Source organism: Sorex araneus, chromosome X, assembly GCF_027595985.1.
Source record: "Sorex araneus isolate mSorAra2 chromosome X, mSorAra2.pri, whole genome shotgun sequence".
NCBI classification, from domain to species: domain Eukaryota; kingdom Metazoa; phylum Chordata; class Mammalia; order Eulipotyphla; family Soricidae; genus Sorex; species Sorex araneus.
The window spans coordinates 345,707,029-345,730,550 of record NC_073313.1 but is presented as its reverse complement, the minus strand read 5'-3'; the positions used below and the strand labels follow the sequence as shown (position 1 = coordinate 345,730,550).

The 23,522-nt window shown below is 50.9% G+C and overlaps 1 pseudogene; it reads left to right on the top strand.

Annotated features, from left to right (window-relative positions):
- Positions 1–21,446: 21,446 nt before the first annotated feature.
- On the top strand, positions 21,447–21,675 carry LOC129399569 (ubiquitin-like protein 5; annotated as a pseudogene).
- Positions 21,676–23,522: the final 1,847 nt, after the last annotated feature.

The following is a 23,522-nucleotide window of genomic DNA, read 5'->3' as shown; positions in this document are numbered from 1 at the left end:
CGCCCCTGGGGACTGGCCTGTCTTCAGGTGAGCTGAGCAAAGCCTGCGAGCCCATTTCTCACGTCAGAACGCTCCTGCTCCCACACCGCAGCCCGCAGACTCCCAGGGCCCTTGGCCGCGGCCTCGGCTGTGTTCCAGGCACCAGGAAGGAGGGTGGCGTTTTCTGGCTCGTGCCACCTGTCTCCATCGGCTCTTAGGGCAGTGCCAGGAGGACGTGTGCTATCCCCATTGTACAGAGAGGAGCCACAGAGGCTCAGAAAGCCAATGGATCTGTCCAAGGTCACCCACGTGGATTTCTTGGCTGGGATCCCAGGTTTGGGTCAAAGACTAGTGATAGCTGGTGTCTACTTGGGTCTCAGAAGCGTGATCGACCCTACGGGAACATGTCCCAGGGGCAATGGTGGGCTAGCCAAGAACTCAGACTATCACTGTAAGCCAGGGGGTTGCTCCCTATGCCACACATGAAAACCCCGGGGTGCTAGGGATCAAACCTGGGGCTCCCTCATGCAGAACCTGTGCCCCGGTTCTCCAGACCCTCCCCAGCCGAGAGCTGCCGCCCCTGGAGGCGTGAATCAATTAGCTCGGAGCTCCGAGTGCTCGAAAGACTTTGGAAAGGGACGTGTTTGCTCCAGAGATCCCACACGAAGGGTGCCCACAGGAGAACCTGAGGGTCCACCCACATCTTTTTACCCAGTGGCCTCTGGCTGTGGACAGTCCAGTTCCTTCGCTTCAGGTGGGAGCCATTGGGAAAGTTCAGTTTTTTTTTTACTGACATGACTGCTAGAGTCAGACATGCCTCGATCTGGTTCTAATACTGTGCTCACTTACGGTGAGTCGGGGGCAAGTCAGACCTCTGCACGCCTGTTTCCTCCTGGGTAGAGGAAGTTGCTGCAAGGGCTAGACGGGCTCGTGAGCACTGCATCAAGCCTACAGTAAGTGCTTGGTTAACATCGGTACATGGTTCTGCTTGCCTGCCCACCGCCCATGTGCCACCACCCAGCCCCCCACTGCCCGTGTGCCACCATCGAGGAACAGAGTGACATGCACCCCAACTCTCTGGTTCTCTTCACTGCCTTTGCCAGCTTCCGGGCTCAGCCCCTTGGGTACCCTCTGCTCCCTCCCCCAGGTCACTGCATTACCCCAGTGTGGTCCTTCCCACTTCTCTCTTAGGCCTAAATGTTCGCAAGGCCAGAGGATGGACTGGGGATGGCTGGGCCCAGCCTCTCCCCAACCTGGGAATATCACGCCTGCCTCTCTCATGCCCTGAGATTCAGACAAAAAGTGCAGCATTTGGAGAGATAGCACAGCAACCCAGGTTCAATCCCTGGCATCCATATGGTATCCGAGCCCTCGAGGAGTGATCCCTGAGTGCAGCGCCAGGAGTCATGCCAGGTATGGTCTCCCCCACCCCACCCGGCAAAAATATTTTATTTTTTTAAGTGTGGCGTTTGTTGGGCTGGAGCAATAGCCCAGCAGGTAGGGCATTTGCCTTGCACTCGGCCAACCCGGGTTTGATTCCTCCATCCCTCTCGGAGAGCCTGGCAAGCTACTGAGAGTATCTCGCCCGCATGGCAGCACCTGGCAAGCTACCCGTGGCATATTGGATATGCCAAAAACAGTAACAACAAGTCTCGCAATGGAGACGTTACTGGTGCCCGCTCGAGCAAATCGATGAGCAACAGGATGACAGTGAGGCAGTGATACAGTGGTGTTTGTTGGACTCCTCATGTTCCCAGTCTCCAGCACCAAGCCCTGACACCCCCCATAGCCGTTTTCCCTGATCACTCAGCGCTGGGAGGCGGGGAGGATGGCGATGAGGGGCAGGCAGTGGGGCACAGCGGCGCTCGGTTCCTGCTGGAGTGTGTCTGAGGAGGAAGCACCAGGCTCACTAGTGGGGGAGGGGCAGGAAGGAGCGGGCAGGGGGCTGCTGGGTGGGGACTGGGTGGCTGCTGGGTGGGAATCTTGGTGGAGGGTGCGCTAAAGCCTACAACCTCCGAGAGCTATTAGACTCGACCCCTCAAACACTGTAAAGTCAGATCATAAAAATTCAATTTGAAAGGGCCCCAAAATGTGACGTGCAGCAACATTCAGGTCTTCTCGTTTTAGTTTGATTTTTGTGCCACCCCTGGTGATGCTCAGGGTTATTCATGACTCTGTGCTCAAGGATCACTCCTGGCAGTCTCCAGGGACCATACGGGGTGCCAGGGACCAAACCCGGGCCAGCCGCTTGCAAGGTAAACACTCTACCTCTTCATCCTACGGCTCCAATCCCAGCATTCAAGCCTTAAGCAAGCTCAAAAGCTCCCACCCAGGACCACAGGAAAATTCAGGATGTCCGACTCTTGCCTTGCATGCAGCGACCCGGGTTCATATCCCCAAGTATAGTCGCCAGGGGTCACCCCTGAGCACAGAGCCAAGAAGAGTACCACCAGTGGGGGGGGGTCCCAAACGAAAAGAAATCGTGTCACCCAACTTTTCTCCCTCTATTACTTATGTGATCATTATTGTTCCTTCCTGTCTTACCGTTCAATCCTCCTTCCAGCAATTACTTTATTTGTGTGGAGGATGGTGGTGGGTCCCCAAGCAGTGCTCGTGGGGGCCAGACTGCTCCTAGTGGTACTTGATCTGGTTGTATGGGCCTGATGGGTCAAAGCATGGGCCGATGAGGTGATGCTACTCGGGCCCAGCAATGCTGGGGCCCCTACAGCGGCCTCAGCTCAAGGGGCCACATGCGCTAGGAGTGGAGCTGGCCGTGTATGCGGGCCTGCCCTTGGAGCCCTCTCCCTGGACCCTCATGACCAACTTCTGAGTTTTGACTGATCAAGAGGACCCACTCCCAAACACTCTCCGGGCCCGGGTCAGCCTGGTATGACAGTTCCTCTAGGACCTTCCTTGTTCTGTCACTGCATCGTCATCTGGATTCCCATAGAAGGGCCGAGGGGAGGCGCTGATCCCATGACCGACCTGGTTCCTCTTCTGGACCAGTATTCCCACACTTGACTGAGGAATTGTGCCCCAGCTTTGGGCCAGAGCAGCACCTGGAAACGACTCACACCGGAAGGGCAGGAGCCTCTGCCGGCCAGCCTAGCCATGGCTCCTAAGTAGGGTGTAAGGACCCACCACAGGTCCTGCGACCCCTCCTGCTCCTCACTCCTCTCTCAGCACACTGAGCTCAGGGGCCATCGGGCCCGGCCTGGGTCTGTCTGCCCTGGATCCCCTGCCTTGCCCTATCCAGGCTGAGCAGAGACAGATGTGGCCAGTGCCCAGATGCACTTTGAAGAGTGAAGCACTGCAGCTGTCCAGAGAGACTCGCCTTGGCCCTCGAGTGCCCGGGAAGCTTCTCTAATAGTTTTATTCAGAACCACCCCCAAACTGGAAACTATCCTAAACATCATCCCGCCCCCTCCCACCAAGGAATATGGTCTCTCTATGCCACAGATATCCTACCTGGATGTCAAAAAGCAACATGAGTGAGGCATCAGGGATCTGGAGGAAGTGGGAGAGAGGCCCAGGGTTTGATCCCCCGCGCCTCCACGTGGGATCCTGAGAACCCAACAATGAGCAGGACCCCAAGTCTGAGACGTTGTACTGAGTAGCCAGTCCTCGGGCAGTGCAGTTTCTGTGAATCTCTGGACGGATGTTCTGATAAAAGCAAAACTATCGGGCTGGAGAATCAGTCAGTGTGTGCCAGAGGGAGCAAGGCAAAGGTCTGACTCCGGGCAGAAATGAGTTACACAAACGTGTCAAAGCACATGGACATTGGCCAAGGAGTGATCAGAAACCAGGGACACAGACTTCACATGTGCCAGGGCCTGGGTTCAAACCCAGCACTACATGTCCCCTGCATACTGGTCTAACTCTGGAGGGCTGCAAGCATCCCCGGGTGTGACGCTGGCGGTGCCCAGGACTTCAGGGCCTGTCCAGCTGTTCTGCACCTCAGGTCATTGCACTAAACCTCCAACCAAGTTGACTGAGTGTCGGCACCTGGGACATAGCCCACAGGGCAGGGGTCTTGCCTTGCACCCCACTAACCTCTGTTCAGTCCCCAGCACCAGGCATCATTCCTAAACACAGAGCCAGGAAAAGGCCCCGAGCACCACCAGGTAGAGCCCCCACCCACCCACCCACCCACACACACACATACACACACACACAAAAGTTGGCAAAGAATCATCACCAAGAGGGATTTCTACACCTCATGACCATTGTTTGAGAGACCCCCCCACCCCACAAAAAGAAAGATAGGAAGGAAGATAGAAAGAAAGGAAGAAAGAAAGAAAGAAAGAAAGAAAGAAAGAAAGAAAGAAAGAAAGAAAGAAAGAAAGAAAGAAAGAAAGAAAGAAAGAGAGAAAGAGAGAAAGAAAGAAAGAGAGAAAGAAAGAAAGAAAGAAAGAAAGAAAGAAAGAAAGAAAGAAAGAAAGAAAGAAAGAAAGAAAGAAAGAAAGAAAGAAAGAGAGAGAGAAAGAGAGAGAGAAAGAAAGAGAGAAAGAAAGAGAGAAAGAAAGAAAGAAAGAAAGAAAGAAAGAAAGAAAGAAAGAAAGAAAGAAAGAAAGAAAGAAAGAAAGAAAGAAAGAAAGAAAGAAAGAAAGAGAGAGAGAGAGAGAAAGAGAGAGAGAGAAAGAAGGAAGGAAGGAAGGAAGAAAGAAAGAAAGAAAGAAAGAAAGAAAGAAAGAAAGAAAGAAAGAAAGAAAGAAAGAAAGAAAGAAAGAAAATGAAAAGAACAAAACAAAACATCTTGTCATGCATTAATGGTGGTTTTGTTTGTTTGCTTTGTTTTTGTTTGGGGCCACACCCAGTGGTGCTCAGGACTTACTCCTAGCTCTGTGCTCAGGGATCACTCCTGGCAGGGTTCAGATCATACGGGATGCTGGGGATCAGATCCAGGCTGACTGGACTATCCACTATCCTATTGCTCACTACCTACCCACTATCCTATTGCTCCAGTCCCTGCTGGGTTTATTGTTTCTTTTGTTTTTTGTGTTGTTTTTCTTTTAAGATAACAAAATAATACTAATAAATTTCTTTCAAAAACATTTTGAAAGAAATTTTCCATCCCAGGGTTGGAGCGATAGCAGAGCAGGTAGGGCGTCTGCCTTGCACATGGCCAACCGAGGTTCGATTCCCAGCATCCCATATGGTCCCCTGAGCACCGCCAAGAGTGATTCCTGAGTGCAGAGCCAGGAGTAACCCCTGTGCATCACCAGGTGTGACCCAAAAAGAAAAAAAAAGTCGTTAAAAAAACCCAAATTTTCCATCTGGGTTATTTTTTCCAGAAAGGTGGTTCTGTGGGGGCTTAACCATGCCAGACCAGGCAACTTCTGACAGGGACTGGGAGAAGGAGGGAGCAGGTCTGCTGTCCTCTGGTGTCCCCAGGTGACTTCAGCCTCTGTGGCCCTAACCAGCAGGAGTATCAGGCCTGCAGAGCTGGGCACATGACCTGGGCTGACCCCAATCCCGTTCAGCCCCTTCAAGGGAGAAGGCTGCCCTCAAGGTTGTCATCTAAACAAACACTGTATTAGATAAACATTTGCAGAGTGCGCAGGGGACTGTGAAGACTCTTACTTCACTCAGGTTATCCTTTCACTCAAGGGCTTCTTCACTGGAATGGGTTCTTCTAGAAGTTTCTGGACTATCATAGTGTACAACTGGTAAAATATGAAGATGGGGCAAGGGGGCATGTTCGCGCATGTGTGTACATGAATGTGTGAGTGTATGTGTGTGTGTGTGTGTGTGTGTGTGTGTGTGTGTATCTGGGTGTAGACCATGAGAGGCAACAGGAACTATGGCATTTAAATAAATGCTAAGCTTCCATGTGTGAAAGGATGTTGAAGGCAAGTATAAAAGTGGCTCCCAAACAAGCCCAGTTGGGCCATGCCAGGCCCAGTAAAGGGGTGACCCTCGGAAAGATGGCTTCATTCTTGGTGTATTAGTGCACACGTCTTTCAGTATCTGCATTGCAAACCATAAGGCAATATGGCTGAGGGAGGAGGGGGAGAGTCTTCCCCCGCTGTACTCTTTTTTTCTCTCTCCCTTCTTTATTCCTTTAATCAGGGAACTTAAAAGCTTTAAGCTGACATCATATAAAGGAATGCTGCTGTTTTGCTCTTTTTTTCCCAGGGTGGGGTGGTCACACTCAGCAGTGCTCAGGGATTACTCCTGGCAGGCTCGGAGCGACAGATGGGGTGCAAGAATTGAACCTGGGTGAGCCGCGTGCAAGGCAGGTACTCTACCCACTTATACTCTCTTTCTGGACAAAATTCTCGGCATCAGATCAAGCAGCGGTATTACCTGTCACGCTAGTGGGTTCCTCAGGCCATGGAAGTGTTCAGGGCTGTTACCTATAGTTTCTTCCCACCAGCCCAAACCTCTTAGAAGCTGGAGCTTCTTTAACATTTTTCATTTGCTATCACTTTAACCCAAGAAATGTTTATATGACCTTCAGGACCTAGGTATATAAAATAAGTATACAAATAAAACATGAACTGATAACTAACTCTAAGAAAGTTTATTTTAAAGCAAAATAAAATGGGGGGGGAGGCGGAAAGATAGTACAGTAGGTAGGGTATTTGCCTTGCACACGAACAACGTGGGTTTGATTCCCGGCATCCCATATGATCTGCATGGCCTGCCAGGAGTAATTCCTGAGTACAAAGCCAGGAGTAACTCCTGAGCATTGCCAGGTATGGCCCAACACCCCTCTCCTCCAGTTTGGGGGGTCACCCCACTGGTGCTCAGAGACCACATCTGGGGGTACTCGGGTCTGGGTAACAGACAGATATGGTGCCAGGATTTGAACCAAAGTTATGGCCACAGCTGAATGCTAGACATTTGCCTCAACCTTTATACCATCTCTCTGGCCCCTAAGACACACTTTGTTTTTGTTTGGGGATCACACCTGGCAGTACTCAGAGCTTACTCCTGGTTCTGTGCTCAGGGATCACTCCTGGGTAGTGCTCAGTGTGCCCTATGGGGTGCCAGGATCAAGCCCAGGTAAAACACATGCAAGGCCACCTACTGTACTATCTCTCTAGCACCCCTTAAGACACAATTTTTTTCCTTTTTTTTTTTTTTTGCTTTTGGGCCCATACCCAGTGATCTAGAGGGGGTAATCATCTGGGATGCCAGGGGTCGAATCTGGCTGGCCTTGTGCCAGGCAAGCACTCAAACCCACTGTCCTATAGCCCTAAGACATATTTTTAAAGGTCTTTTACGAGCCCTCCACCCCATTCAGTTACGGGACCCCACCTAGGAAACTCACAGTTTTAAGAAACTCAGCTCTAGGCACACAGGCTCTAGGGCTGCCTCGCCCAGCTGCTGTGTGTGCCCCAGGCGCCCCAACCTTGAGTGAGGAGGTTCTGTGTCTCAGCATCAGCGAGGGGCCTAGAGGCCTGTTTCTGTTTGCTCTGCTGTGGCTGGACCCCAGACCTGAGGGAAGAGCACAGCCCGGGCAGCGGGGAACAGAGGTTCTCACCCAGGGCACACGCTGCCGTCACGACCAAGGCTTTCCACGAGTGTGGCGAGTTCACTCCACCCAGAGCTGCAGCTAGTCAGGCTCAGGGACTGGGCATGGGCGTGGATTTACTACGCTTTGGGTAGCATTCAACTAAAACCTTCCGTGCCAGGACAGCAGACTTAACAAAGTTTTTTTTGTTTTGTTTTGTTTTTTTGCTTTTTGGGTCACACCCAGCAATGCACAGGGGTCACTCCTGGCTCATGCACTTGGGAATCACCCCTGGTGGTGCTCAGGGGGACCATATGGGATGCTGGGATTTGAACCTGGGTCGGCCGCGTGCAAGGCAAACGCCCTACCCGCTGTGCTATCACTCCAGCCCCAAAGTTCTTTATTTTTTAAATAATTAGTAAAATGCAAGACACAGGCTGAAATTCAGATATGTGGGAAGTACCTAGAAGCATGTCTGCCTCACAGCCGTTCAAGAGATGTCCGCTACGGTTAAAGGAAGGGCAACCCTAAGAGCACTTTGGACAAGCTGTTCCCCCATGTTGTGGTCTTCTTTGGGTGGGATACAGTCTCCCACACAGTGCTTGGAGATGCCAAGGCCACTCCTGGCAGCATTTGACTTATTGGCAACAGGACCATCCCAGTAAAGTTCGGAGGACCACGTGAGGCCAGGAGTCGAAGCCGGCCTAGCATTCTCGCCAGCCCCTTGAGCCTTCTCCCCCGCCTTCTTCCCTCTTCTGAGCTTTACTTTTCCCATCTAGAAAGGGGATGGGGTGACAGATCTGATGAGCTGGAAAGGAGCAGCAAGTGCAGAGCTGGGCAGGAGCTCCAGTCTCCCGTGCCAGCCCTTTGAGCACGCCAGCTTCCCCGTCCACCTTCCTGGTCGGGTCAGCCAGGAACAGGTAATTAATCTCGACCAGAGACCGCCCTTCTCCTCTGAGGACTGAGGCCCAGTGGTGGACAAGTGCAGGTCAGATCCCAGCCAGACTTTCCCCTTCTCCCCACAGACTGTTGTGCGTGTGTGTGTGTGTGTGTGTGTGTGTGTGTGTGTGTGTGTGTGTGTGTGTGAGTTGGGACATACAGCTCTGCCACGTCTGGTCTGGTGACAGGCAGTCATGCCCGCAGGTGGACAGTCTTGGTCAGTGGTTCACTCAGCCCAGGGACACTGCGGGGATTGTCACTTAGAGTCACAAAGCCAGTAGCCTTCAGCACAAGGTCTCTTAAGGAGTCTGTACAGAAGTCGGATTCCCCACACCGAGACTCTTGCCAAGACTCTTCCGCTGCCTGGACAGGGCCTACTGCCCAATGTGTCCCAGGAGAAGTAGGGACAAGAGAAAGTGCGCACTCAGCGCCGGTGCATCTTTCTGTAAGTTGGTACCAGGGACAGCTTTGCTTTGCCCTGTGGGTGGGGTACCAGGCGCAAAGTCACAGTCCTCGGGGGAAGTGCAAAATAAGCACCTTTAAGGACCTGGTCCTCCCTGCTGCCTGCCAAGGGCATTTGTGCCTCAGCAACAGAGCTAGTTCTTTCTATTCACTTCTCATTATTATGGCGGGGGGGGGGGTTGTGCCACACCCAGTGGTGCTTAGGGGCCCATGTGGTGCCAGCAGTCTAACCAGGGTTGGCAACATGCAAGGCAAAAATTTTAGCCCTGTGCAATTTCATCAGCCCCCTTCATTGTTAACTTAAAAAAAAAGCGGGGGGGAGGGGCTGGAGTGATAGCACAGCGGGTAGGGCATTTGCCTTGCACACGGTCGACCCGGGTTCAATTCCCAGCATCCCATATGGTCCCTTGAGCACTGCCAGGGTAATTCCTGAGTGCAGAGCCAGGAGTGACCCCTGTGCATCGCTGGGTGTGATCCAAAAAGCAAACAAAAAGAAAAGAAGAAGAAGAATTAGTTGACTTCATTGCTCAGAGAGGTTTTAGGGGGACAGAAAAATCACACAGGAAATAGGGAGTTCCTGCCCACATCCCATCCACCCTCAAAAATCTTGCATTAGTGTGGTGCATGGCAGGGGGTGGGGGAGTAGCTGAACCCAAACAGTCACACACTCTCCTTCACTCAAGGCCACACTCGACAGTAGGGTGCTCTGGGCAGGGGGCAGGGTCCTCCTCCCCCAGGAAGGCTGCACACGCGCAATTAAGCTGGCAGAGCGTCTGCCCTGCAGCCGGCAGACCACAAGGCCACTCTGCCAGCCACTTAGGTGATGTCACTGGCAGTTGTCCACGTGTGACTTCACGGAGGTGTGACGGCGGCCCCTTCACCTCCCGGTGCTTCAAATCTGCAGTTCAGCACCTTGGCGGCTCCTTCCCACAGGCCAGCGTGTACCTCACAAAGGCTAATCAGTAGACGAGAGCCCGTTTTGTGTAATAAGGGGGTTGGTTTTACGAGCAGAAAGAATTGCCTTTGTCCAACAGAATGAAATAGTGGTTTTAAAGTTAAAGTTATGTCATGGGGAGGCTGTCAGACTCTGGCAATTTAGGACACCTCACTAGACAGTTACAGGGGTCCTTTCTTCCGAAGGGAGGTCAGGGCCCAAGGTACAGGGCCTGTGGGTTAGGGAGCTGCTCCCACTTGCTCTCATGGTGCTGAGCTGGCAGATTTGCCAAGCACTCGCCTGGGCCTGGGTCAGCCTCCTGCTGCAGATGGTCTTCAAAATGCAAGTGCTTGTGGGTGTGGGGCTCCTCGTGTATCTCCTCTCATTTGTGTATAGCCTTGGCCCACAGCTCCGATAGTGCTGACCGCCAACCAGGCAAGGCTACTTAACTTAGAACTAATAAAAATGAAATGCAATGACAATTCAGTTTCTCAGCCACTCTGGCCACATTTCAAATGCTCAAAAGCCACAGGGGGCTGATAGCTGTCAGACTGGACAGAAAAAATAGAGAAGCTTTCTATGCCTGCCGTGAGCTACCATCGGTGCAATGGGGACCCTTAGAGGCTAGGAACCAGTCGAATCAGAAAGGCCGGAGCTGCAGTTATGATGGTTAGCCATTGAGTCTGCCAACCTGTTTTCTTAGTATGTGTAGTGCCAGGGAACTGAGCCCCAGCCTCTGGGAACATGCAAAACAGTTCAAGTCTAGCTTCCAACAGGAACAGGCCTCAGGACCATGCACCCCATTTCATCCCAGCACCCATGGTGGGGTACATGCCGGCCACATCTTGGGCTCCGGTCAATTCAGCCCAGAACAACCTCGACTAGAAACTTTACTTAGTGGGGACATGCTGCGGGCACAAAGAAATGATGAACAGCCTTTTCCTTTGGTCCAGAACTTTATTTTTATAAAATGTCTGGAGATTTTATTGATTGGGGGGGGGCCACATGTGGTGGTACTCAGGAGACTATATGTGGTGACAGGGACTCGAACCAGGGTTAGCAGGACAGAACGCAAACACTGCAACCCCTGCCCTACCTCTCAGGCCCTCAGAACTTGAACTTTTGATTCTATCAAGCAGAGATGAGTCAGAGGTGATAGTACAGCGGGCAGGGTGCTTGCCTTTCACACAGTTGACCCAGGTTTGATCCCCATCATCCCACATGGTGCTCTGAGCCCACCAGGAGTGAGTCCTGAGTACAGAGCCAGGAGGTAGCCCTAAGCACCACAGAATGTGGCCAAAAATAAACATCAAGAAGAGCTGATTATAAATCAAATCCTGGGGCCAGGGAGAGAGAGAACACAGGTAGGGTGTTTGCCTTGCACGAGGCAAACACTTGGTTTGATTCTGGTATCCCATATTGTCCCCTGAGCACTACCAGGAGTGACCCCCAAACCCTGCCAGGTGTGGCCTAAATCCCCCCCACCCCGCAAAAAAATCCTGTTATCCTAGAACAAGTTCCAGTTTCTTTCCAGGGCACATTGGCCTTCAAAGAACCAAAAGAACTTAAGGAACGTCTCCTAGGGGAGATTTCAGCTAACGGGCGAGATATTGCATGAAGCTGGAAGGAGACAGATCTGTTTGGATGGACGGGGCTGGGACGGCTCTCGGCAGTTGGGAATGATGTCTTCCTCATCCAGTGCTCTCCTTCTACTGATGTAAAAGTGAAGCTTTGCTGTCACCAGCTGGGTGGCTCCTTCTGCAGCCTGCACATGGTGGGTGGCTGACCATCCCAGTGCTTATGTCCCCAGCTGACTGGCGGCCCTCACTGACCACTAGCCAGATCTGGCCCAGCAGGCCAGGCCCAGCATGTCTGCTGAGTCCAGTGGTTTGAGTCTGTGGGGAGATTGCTTGCATGGCTATAGAAGGCTCAAGCTTCCAGCAGCGGGAGGACACAATAATTGCTGCTAGTACATGGCATTAGATTGACCCATGCATCCTCCACAATGTGGTCCCACAAGAAAAAATGAATCAGCTGAAAATCTCTGTCTATTTACAATGATCATATCCAGCCAGAAAGTCAATATAAATGTATAGGGTCCATCTGTCTAGAACCAAACCTGCTGTCTGATAAGTACCTGAATGTAGAATGAATAGAAGGATGGATGGATGGATGATGGATGGATGGATGGGTGGATGGATGGATGAGTGGGTGGATGGATGGATGAATCAAAGAGGAAAGGATGGATCAAGAAGCTACAAGAGAGTGACTGGGTTTTAAGATTTTTTAATTTTTCAAATTTTTAAATTTTATTTTCATAACCTTACTCACAATAATTGATTACATTCAATATTTCAACACCAATCCCACCACCATTACACCTTCCCACTACCATTATTTCTAATTTTCCCACCATCACTCAAGTCTACCCCACAGGCAGATGCTAAATAATTTATTTTATACGACTTGTTCTGAATAGTATGAGATGTACTCATACCATTCAAAAGCAGCCCTATACTCCTGGAATTCTAAATTTTAAATTTTAAATTCTAAAATTTTAAATTTTAATTTGGGTCCAGAGGCATCTCTGCAACATGCTGACCTCTTCCGAGATTCATTTGTGAGTCTCTAGGGAGCAAAGCTCAAGGTAGAGCATTTGACTGCATTTATAAGTCTCTGGATCATGGCTGTTCATGTGCTTAAATGGCACCGAGAGGCAGTTTGTGGGCATGACTGCCAGAGAACTGGAAGGGCCAGGGGGTGGGAAGAGGTGGTCCATTCCTGACTCTGTGAGGCCTGGAGTTTTCAGTCACTAGTCCCGAAAACCTGGGTATGTCAGCAGAATCATTCTCATGCATGGAGGGCTTAGGACGAGCCTGCAAAGATTGGTCATGAGCATGGTGGCAATTCTGGAGGTTTGCCGCTGCCGGGATTCATCTGGGGCAGGCCCTGGTGAAATCCATGGTGCCCTGATGAAATCAGCCCAGCATGGGTTGGGGAGACATCTCTGCAGTCTGCTGCTCTCTTCCGAGATTCATTTGTGAGTCTTAAATTATTTTTAACTGAATAAAAACATTGGGCTGGAGAGTACAGTAGATAGGGTACTTGCCTTGCCTGCAGCTGATTCAGCTTCAGTGATTCCAGACAGTAATCCCCGAGTAAAGAGCCAGGAGTAAGCCTTAAGCATCTCGGAATATGCACTCCCCATACCCAAAAAGAGTAGAGAGATATTTTTCTTGTGTCTAAAATGGATGTAATGGCCTGCAGCGATAGTACAGAGGGTAGGGCATTTGTTTTGCACATGGCTGTCCCGGGTTTGATCCCTGGTGTCCCATTTGGTCCCCCAAGCATCACCAGGAATAATCCCAGAGCATCAACAGGCGTGGCCAAAAAAGCCTAAATAAATAAATAAAAATGAAATGGACATAAAGTTTCTGATTGCAACTTTGACTGGAAATCTCCCGGGTGGGGAAATTGTCCAGAAGGCAGCCATGGAGCTCCCCTTCGGAGCTCCCCTTCTGTGGCAAGACACAGGCTAAATGAATCACCCCACTAACACACTAGTCTGTACTGGACGGTGGTGAAGGAACAGGAATGTTTGCCTCTTTACACTCTCCAAAGACTGAACAGAGCAAGCACAGGTCCACAACATGATACCACACCCGCATGGAGGCACTTGGTGGTGTCACTTTGCAGACAAAGACGGTGTTTCACCCCTTGGGCAGCATTTTATTTTATTTTTAATTTTTTTATTAGTGAATCATCGTGTGATAAAGTTACAGATTTACAAACATTCATGCTTGCGTTTCAGTCATACAATGATCGAGTACCCATCCCTCCACCAGTGCTCATTTTCCACCACCAATGGTCCCAGCATCCCTCCCACCACTCCCACCCTGTCCCCTCCACCCCACCCCACCTCTGTGGCAGGGCATTCCCTTTTGTTCTCTCTCTCCTTTTGGGTGTTGTGGTTTGCTATCGGTATCAAGAAGGCATCATGTTCAGTCTATTGTCTATTTTCAGCCGCATCTCCCATCCCTAGTGGGCCCGCCTAGCACCCTTTGCTTGGTGATCCCTTCTCTATCTGAGCTGCTTTTTCCCCCTGCATGTGAGGCCAGCGAGTAATCCTCCTGGTACTTATCTCTACTATTCTTGGGTGTTAGTCTCACATTCTGTTACATTATATTCCACAAATGAGTGCAATCCTTCTATGTCTATCCCTCTCTTTCTGACTCATTTCACTTAATCTGATATTTTCCATGTTGATCCACCTACACGCAAATTTCATGACTTCATCTTTTCTAACAGCTGCATAATATTCCATCTGTTCTCAGTCACTCGGGTTTTTTCCATATTCTGGCTATTGTAAACAGTGCTGCAATGAACATATAGGTGCAGATGTCACCTTTACTATACTTTTTTGCATCTCCGGGGTCTATTCCCAGAAGTGGTATGGCTGGGTCAAATGGTAGCTCAATTTCTAATTTTTTGAGAATCGTCCATATTGTTTTCCAAAAGGGCTGGACCAGTCGGCATTCCCACCAGCTGTGAAGAAGAGTCCCTTTCTCCCCACATCCTGGGGTAGCATTTTAGACATTTTAAAGCAGTAAATAACTTGCTAGTGGATGGAGAATGTGCCCCACAAGCCAAGGGGCACACCCACCTTCCTGTCTTCTGTGAATTCATGCATGCTCTCAGCAGGAGTGCACCATCATCTGAAATAAGGAGTTCATTAGCGGTGTCAGGGTTTGGCTTCTCAGTCCATGCAGGGAAGGGCAGACACACATGTGGAGGTTAATCTGCCACTTCCCGGAGAAGCACAGTCTGGACTGTGATATGCCCAGAGAGCCAGAGAGACCAGAAGCAAAGGGATGGAGGGGAATGCAGTTCCAGAGCCTATTTAAATCAGCAGGGACCTGAGAAGAGGCCTTCTAACTTGGAGGAACCAGCTCCTGGGAGAGGCAGACGCGGATAGAGGCCTTTACACTTGGGTCTGACAGTTTTACTCTGGTTTTGTCAGGCAGGAGCTCAAACAGTTCAAGGGCCCCTGATTCTCAGCTAAGCAGCCTAGAGGATTAGGTACCAGGGCTGAGGATATGGTGTGGCTCTGGTCCTGCAGTGCTGGGGACCACCCAGGGTGGTGCTCAGGGGTTCTAGGGCCACACTAAGTGATGCTCAGGGGTCACGTGGTGCCAGAGATTAAATTGGAAGTCCAGTGCATGCACGCCTGCCTGGCAGGTGCCTTAACCCCAATACCGCCTCTGCCCCCTGAGTTCCTTGCTTTATAGTTGACTGAGCAATCCTACAAACAAAACCCCTACAAACCCTATATGCCACCACCCTACCCGATCACCATGAGATGCTCAGACTCACTGATCTGCAGAGGTTAGGGCTAGCTGTGAAGAGCACTAACATTTGTGCTGACCAGGGACTATGGTCAAAAAGGGGCAGGCTGGCCCAGGTGCCACCAGTAAGAACCTGCTTTGTCTGTGGATGATTTAAAGCACAGTAATAACACAGATTCCAAGCTGCTTGCTTGTTATTATCATCGTGCCCATCAATTCTAAACAATACCACCGATAAAATCCTCCTCTCTGGAAAGAAATTCCTTTGTTCTAAACAATGGCTGTGGTTCATGCTCATGCTATAATAACAGCTGTGAATCTCACATTTCGGTACCTGCCCTTTCATAAACTTCGCCTTCTGCCCCTAAATTAATTCAGAGGACTCCAAGTTCCACCATGGGCCCCTGAATCAGCAGCTTGGCTAATGCTCCTTTCCATGCTCCATTTCCCAGGGTGGTGACCCCCTTTGGTCAGCTGACCAGTTGTCCTGGTTTACCCAATATGTCACTGACTGTAACACGGGAAGTTCCAAAGGACCACCACACCTCTGAGCTCCTCCTAGGACCAGTTCAATTCTTCAGCCCTCAAAACACATTTTGTAGGGCTGGAGCAATAGCACAGCGGGTAGGGCATTTGCCTTGCACACAGCTGACCTGGGTTTGATTCCCTGCATCCCATATGGTCCCCTGAGCATATGGGAGGAGTAATTCCTGAGTGCAGAGCCAGGAATAACCCCTGTGCATAGCCAGTTGTGATCCAAAAAGAAAAAAAAACCCACATTTCTTAAAAAAATTATGTTTTGGGTCTTGTGAAATCAAAGGAATGGAACTTGGATCCTGGTCTCTCTGTCATAGGTGGTAAGATATGCGGTTTGGGTGCTGAAAATTGAAGCAGTGAAAGTGTTGACGGCAAGATGAAATGTCTTGTTTGGTAAATGCAAACTCTGGATCACAGATAACCTATTTAACCTAATTGAATAATACCTGGAAAATGAACATTCCCCAGTGCAGGGGGTGAGGCATTTGTCTGGTATGAAACGGTATAATCCCATTTCAATCCCCAGCATCATCAGGAATCACCCCTGAGCACAGAGCCAAGAGTAAGCCCTGAGCACTGCTGGGTGTGGCCCAAAAACAAACAAAAATCTTTTGTTTGTTTGTTTTAAATCTAAATTAAGGGACTGGAGCAATAGCACAGCGGGTAGGGCAGGTAGGGCGTTTGCCTTGCAGGGTGGCCAACCCAGGTTCCCAGCATCCCAAATGGTCTCCTGAGCACTGCCAGGGGTAATTCCTGAGTGCAGAGCCAAGAATAACCCCTGTGTGTTGCCGGGTGTGACCCAAAAAGGAAAAAATAAAATAAAAATAAATAAATCTAAATTAAAAATTGGGAAATTAATGACAGTACCGGATTCTATGTAACTCTGAATAGGGTAAAGAACTGAATTTTGATGGGGCCGGGGGCCGGGCAGAGTAAGAATACAGTAGCTGGGGCCAGTGCGATTACACAGCAGGAATAAACCCTGACACTGTCTGGCATGGCCCCAAGCCTAACACCTCCCCACCCCCACCACTCTGCGCCCCACCCCCGATTCCCGCAAAGAAAAAGAGTCTCACTTGCTAGAGACAGAGTAGTTTGTTTTTACTTTTTTTTTTTTTTTTCAGTTTTGGAGTATACCCAGTGATGTTCAGGTTTTGCTCCTGGAGCTGCACTCATTATTCCTGGTAGGACTTGAGGGACCATATGGGATGCCAGGAGTTAAACGTGGGTCAGCCATGTGCAAGGCAAGTGCTGTACCCCTCTCCTACACAGTAACTGGGTTTTTAATGATACAATGTCCCTTCATTTAACACTCAAGCAGAATTAAGGGATTTCTGTTCGGATGTACTTATTTGTTTCTTTGGGGAGGTTGGCCACACCCCATGGGGCTCAGAGATTACTCCTGGCTATGTTTGGAGGTCACTCCTGGCAGTGTCCAGGAACCACAAAGCACCAGAGATTGAACTGGGGTTGACTGAATGCAAGGCAAGCATCTTAACTTACCCACTACATTCTCTCCAACCCTTGGGTTGGTTGTCTATTTTTTTTTTAAATATGTGATTTATTTATTTATTTATTTATTTATTTATTTTGCTTTTTGGGTCACACCTGGTGATGCACAGGGGTTACTCCTGGCTCTGCACTCAGGAATTACTCCTGGAAGTGCTCAGGGGACCATATGGGATGCTGGGAATCAAACCCGGATTGGCCTGTGTGCAAGGCAAATGCCCTACTGTGTGTGCTATTGCTCCAGCCCCACCTTGGGTTGTCTTTTAAGTACAATGTTGCCCCTGAGCACCTCCAGATGTGGCCCCCAAACAAAAAATAGATAGATAGATAGATAGATAGATAGATAGATAGATAGATAGATAGATAGATAGATACAATGTTACTCAGGTCAGCTCTGTTAGCTTGTGCTGAGTTTAGTATTGAGCCTCCCACACATACACCAGCTTCTTTCTCTTCTTTGAGATGTAAAACAGGACCCAAGTAATAGTACAGCAGGTAGGTTGCACATGGCCAACCGGGTATCAATCCCCGATCCCCGGCATCCCAAATGGTAATCCCTGAGCTCAGAGCCAGGCATGAGCCTGGAGCATTATAGATGTGGCCCCAAAGCCAAAACAAAATAAGAGGAGAAGGAGGAAGAAGGAAAGGGGATAGAAGGGGGAGAGGAGAAGGAAGGGGAGGGGAGGAGGAGAAGGAGGATTTTATTTAGAAAGTATGAGCTATGAGAGAGGGCAGAGAAGATAAAGAACCTCTGTAGCACTGTAGCACAGTCATCCCGTTGTTCATCGATTTGCTCCAGCAGGCACCAGTAACGTCTCCGTTGTAAGCCTTGTTGTTACTGTTTTTGGCATATCGAATACATTACAGGTAGCTTGCCAGGCTCTGCCATGTGGGCAGGATACTCTCAGTAGCTTGCCAGGCTCTCAGAGAGGGACGGAGGAATTGAACCTGGGTCAGCCACATGCAAGGCAAGTGCCCTACCCGCTGTGCTATAGCTCCTAGCTGCAGAGATGATTCAATGGGCCGGATGGGCACGACCTCCCTAGCACTGCCAGGAGCAATCCTTATGCACAGAGTCAGGAAGAGCCCTGAGAACTTACAGCTTCTTTGTTTCTGTGTTCTTTTGCAGCTTGGGCCACACCTGGCTGTTCTCAGGATTTACATCTAGCTCTGCGCTTGGGAATCACTCCTGACTGTGTCGGGACCATATGTGGTACACTGAGGACCACTTGCAAGGCAAGTGCCTTACCCCACATTATCTCTCTAGCCTGAGATTATTTATTATGCGGAGCCAGAGCTCCAACAGGCCTCACAAACACACACGAGGCAGCACCATAGCACTGAGCATCATGCCCTGTCCATCTCCGGACCTTACACATGGCCTCAGAGCCTGGAAAACTTGAGGTTCAGCCCAAGCCTCATATTGTTCTACTCTCCTATCCCCTTCCTGCAGAACTCTGACTTGTTTCTGGTTACAGAGCCGCTTGAGTTGCCAGAACCGAGTACAGGAGACCTAAGCGGCACCCAGAGACATCTTTCTTACTGTTCTAGAGGCAGAAAATCCCAGACCCAGTACCATTCAGCAGAATTGGTTCCTATGAGGGGCCAAGAGGGAGCACGGACTGTGAGCTACTTCCATCCCCTCAGGGCTGAGCTGGCCATCTTTGGTGGCCCCTGGATTACAGGAGCATCCTCCATCTCTGCCTGCATCTCACACGCTGCTCTCCATGCATCCCTCTGTGAGTCTCCATGCAACTCTCGTGTTGGACCAGGGCCCACTTCAGTCTTTATTTAACCTGACTCCCTTGGCAAAGATTCTCATTTCAAGGTGCTGGGGCTCACCGTACAGATGGATTTGGGAGAGACACAATTCCGCCCCTGAGAGCAGCTTCCAAGTCAGACTCTCCGTGGGAGGCCTGCACCCCTGCCAGGGAGAGCGTGACTCATCCTCGGCTTCCGGCAACCACGGAGGTCCTGCTCCCCATTCTAGAGACGCACGGCCAGGACTGGGCTATCTCTGCTCTGGAGGACATCCACATGGTGTGTGTCTGCAGTTAGGTCCAGGAGAGAGAGAGGCCACGAGGGGATGTCCTTTCCTTCTCCCACCGAGCCGTCTTCAGCTGGTCCCTGAAGCCATTGGGGAACCCCAGGGAAGAAGGACCACGCCCGGCCAAGAACGTGAGAAGGATGAAAAGAGCATGAATCTTTGGCATCGCTCCTGAGACTCCGAGCGCTTGAAACCGGAGCCTCCCTTCCTTGAGATTTTCTGTTCCGTGACATGATTAATGTTCCCGGCAGCTCATGCTGCTCTCGGAACGCTTCTTCAGAGGTGACCACGAGGCAGCAGGAGGAAGTCTGGGAGCCCGTGGCCAGGGAGTTGGGCCAGTCTCTGGCCTGCTTGTTGTCCTGTTCCCCCCGCCTCCTTGGTCCCCGTGAGTGTGCCTCTGCCTCTCGAAGAGAAGGGGAGAGGAGCCTGGACCCCTTACAGCTACCCGTCCCCCGATCTTGGTGGCAGGTTCTGACGGGGAGGCCCCTGTGGAGGATTGCAGCATAGGAGAAGCAGGTCTGTGTGTTTCTCTGCTGCCAGCAGTTTCCTCAGCACTGGACACTGCCCCTTCACGGCAGGTCTGCGGGCTCAGCCCTGGGCCAGGTACTTCCCAATGCACAGCCCCCCACCCCAGGGCTTCTGCTGCGCGGGGCCCAAGCTCCCCCCTTCTCTGAGCTCCCCGAGTTGGTAGGATGTGCTGGGTGGGGTCTGACTGGTTCCCAGGTGCAAAATGCTCTACCCAGCTGCCTTCCTGCGTGACCAAGTGAACCCTGAACTAAGATCCCGGGCCCTGTGGTCAGCAGGGACTCGGGAGTGCTGCAGAGAGCAGCCGAAGGTGAATTATTGGCAGAGAGCCGATAATTCCGCCCCACAGTCCGGAATCCTGCAGCGCCCCCACTGTGGCTTCGGACCTCTCTGCTCAAGTGAGCCAGGCCGGGCAGGGCTTTCCTCTCTGTGTCCTGTAGGTGGTTCTGGTCCTGTGCACCTGGGCCCCTTTCCAACTCAGCCTCCCAGGATGGCCTCTTCCCATCCTGGCTTCTGTCAGTGAGTCCGCGACCACTGTCTGTACCCTGTGGTTACTGTCCCTGTTACTACAACACTGGTCTGGGGGTCAGCCTCCCACTCTGGACAGTCCCTCGAGATTCCCCACAGCTCACTCAGTGGAGCCTGGCCACCCACCAGTCTTGGGCACAAAGATTTTGAGGCTTAAGGCAGCTTGACGGGTGTGGGCACTCCTAGGGCCTGGCGCCCACCTAAGTGCAGGGCCCACACCTTGCAGAAGGTGGCCGACATTGCACAAGGCTGTTCCTGCCACCCCAGGAAGAATTCCTGCGGGCGCTGGGGTTTCCCAGAGGTGGGGCCCTGCAGGGTGGGGCATGGGCAAAAATGGGGCAGTGACAACATTAGCAGAAGCGCTGTGACATGCTGGTTTGGAGGCAGCCACCAGACACTCAGAATAAATCAGACACAGACGAGGCAGGAGCCCATGGCTGGTCCGAGAGAGTCCAGCCCACAGCCCACAGCTGCTGCTGGGATATGTTCTATATCAATATCTGCTGAACTAATAAAGGAAGAGAGAAATTACAGGAAGAGCCTATGTTCAGAGTCTGTTCAAGTGCAGACAGCGCAGGGAGAGAAATTCCCGAGAGCTATTCAGCCCCGTAGGAACCACAAGTCAAAGATTCCTCAGGGAGGAATTTGTTTCCTTGAGAGGTACTGGGTAACTTTGGTGTGTGCCGGTAACTGGGCCCCAAACCGGATGTGTGAGGATAAGGAGATCCTGACTTCAAAGGTGGCTGGAAGGAGAGGCAGCGTCAGGCAGCTGTGCAGGTAAGCAGGGCAGATCTGAAGAGTCCAGGCTCTTGGCTAAAGTCTATTTACCTTCAGGACCCAGGGTTTTGTTTGGGGGCCACACCCAGCAGTGCTCAGTGCTCAGGGGAGACCCTATGCAAAGCTGGGGGTTGAACAAAGCTGAGTACCTTAAATCCTGTACTATACCTGGGGCCCACCAGGAAAGGGTTTAATTTGTGTTTTTTGTTTACTTTTAGGTTTTTGGGTCACACCCAGCAGTGCGTAGGGTGGAGTACTTAGAGATCAAAGCAGGTTCAGAAGCACAGCAAGGCAAGTACCTAAGCCCCTACTGTATCTCTCCACCAGTACAGAAATTTTAGAGCAGCCAGAATGAGCGATTGTGTTTTCCACAGGTTCCAGGCGATCTGAGCTCCGGACAGAATGATTGAGGTTGTGTGTAAACAACTACTTGGGAAAAAAAAAAAAAAGTCCGTGTTAAGTGCAACACACATGACACCGTCGAGGACTCCAAGAAGCTGATGGCGGCCCAGATAGGCACCCATTGGAACAAGGTCACGTTGAAGAAAGGGCACACGATTTTCAATGACCACGTGTCTCTGGGGTACTATGAAATCATGATGGGATGAACTTCGAGCTTTACTGCCAATAGAGCAGAACCAGCCCCCACCCCCCCACCCCTGCCTTGCCCTTTCTTACCACCCTGGCCCCCCTGGCTAGTGTGGCTGCCTTTTTTAAAAAAGAAAAATCCATGGTAATAAAAATGCAAAAGCTGCAATCAATAAATCAATCAATCAATCGAGTGGCCAGATCTCAAGCCTGTTGCCTGGCTCTGAGCCCATGTGTGAGGAGGTCCCTCAGGTAGCCCCTGACTCTGCTCCATCTTAAGCCCACTGAGAAGACCTTGAGAGGAGCCGAGCAGCGCTAGCACTAATGTGCCGGGCCCGAGAACGCCTGCTCTCAACATCTGGACAGAAGCCACCACCCTGGGCTACTCTGAGGGGCCTGCCACCTGCCACACCACCCTGCTGGCCCTGGTCCTGCTCCTGTGCCAGCAACTTCCTCGAGAGCTACACTGGGGTAGAGCTGCGAAGCAACACTTTATACAATGGGTATTCTGGGCCTTCTCCTCATAGAGCGTGGCTTTGGTTCCCAACAGCTGCTCTGAGAGACGCTGGGCTTCTCCGGTGATATCACCATCACTCAGAGTCAGGAGGGTCTTCCCGGAAGCTGTCCTCTGCATGGGGGCCCATCATTTGAAGGGCAGCGACAGTGGCATGGGAGGGATGCTGGGGTTCTGCAGGCGCTGCCAGCAATCCAAGGGCTAGACAAGGGTGCCCTTGGGCAGATGCGTGAGGAAGCTTAGGTAGGTACTTCTGGCTGAGTTTCCCCCAAATGACTACAGTGTCCCTTGACTGGTTTCCAGCACCTAATTTTCTTGAGTGACATCACCTTGGCAAGGACAGATCTCCCCTCCCCAAGTGCCCATGAGTCATAAGCTTCATTCCAGAAACTATGACGACTATGCTTTGGAGGAGAAATTTGGAGTAGCAGTGTATGATCAGGGATATATGGTGCAGCAGTGTATGACCGTGGGCATATGGATATAACAATGCTCTACTTCCCAGAAAGTTCTGTGTCAAGTATTCCAACATCAAATAAATGGAGACATCAGTTCTTTCTGATGACTATCATTTCTGTCCAGTGATGATCTTAAATACTTTATCACTTTAAACTTTATAAGCTCTTTACTATTGTTTTTGTTCCACACCCAATGGGACTCAGACTTTCTCCTGGCTCTGCACTCAGGAATCACCCTGGAGTGCTCAGGGGCCAGGTGGGATACCGCGATCAGAAGCAAGACAAGTACTCTACCAGCTGTGCTATCTATCACCCAGACCCTCATAAGCAATTTAGTGCAAATAAATTAGCCAACACTGTCACTGTCACTGTCATCCCATTGCTCATCGACTTGTTCAAGCGGGCACCAGTAACGTCTCTCATTGTGAGACTTATTGTTACTGTTTTGGGCATATCCAATATGCTACAAAACCTTTGGGGTCAGATAGATAGTACAGGGGTCTGGGCACATGCCTTTCATGAGGCTAACTCCGGTTCGATACCTTATGCCACTTGTTTCCAAAGAATTCCTAGGAGTGATCCCTGAGCAGAAAACCAGAAGCCTTTTAGCTCTCTTGCATGTAGCCCAAACACACACACACACACACACACACACACATAGAAAAGCAAAACAGAGAAAAGCACCTCCTTCCTTAGATGTTTCCTCGTTTGGTATTTCAGGAAACCTGCTCAGATTTATAGGGCACAGTGTCAAAGTCAGAAATTCTGGGACCCTCCGAGTACCAGAGCCTGACTTTGCATCTAGTCCAATCTGGGCAGAGCGGCTTTGTAAGAATGAGCTGAAGCAGAGCACGCGAGGCCCAGGGCTGGCCGGAACTCAGAGCCAGGGCTTACTAAGTGGGTCTTGGAACTGAGGTG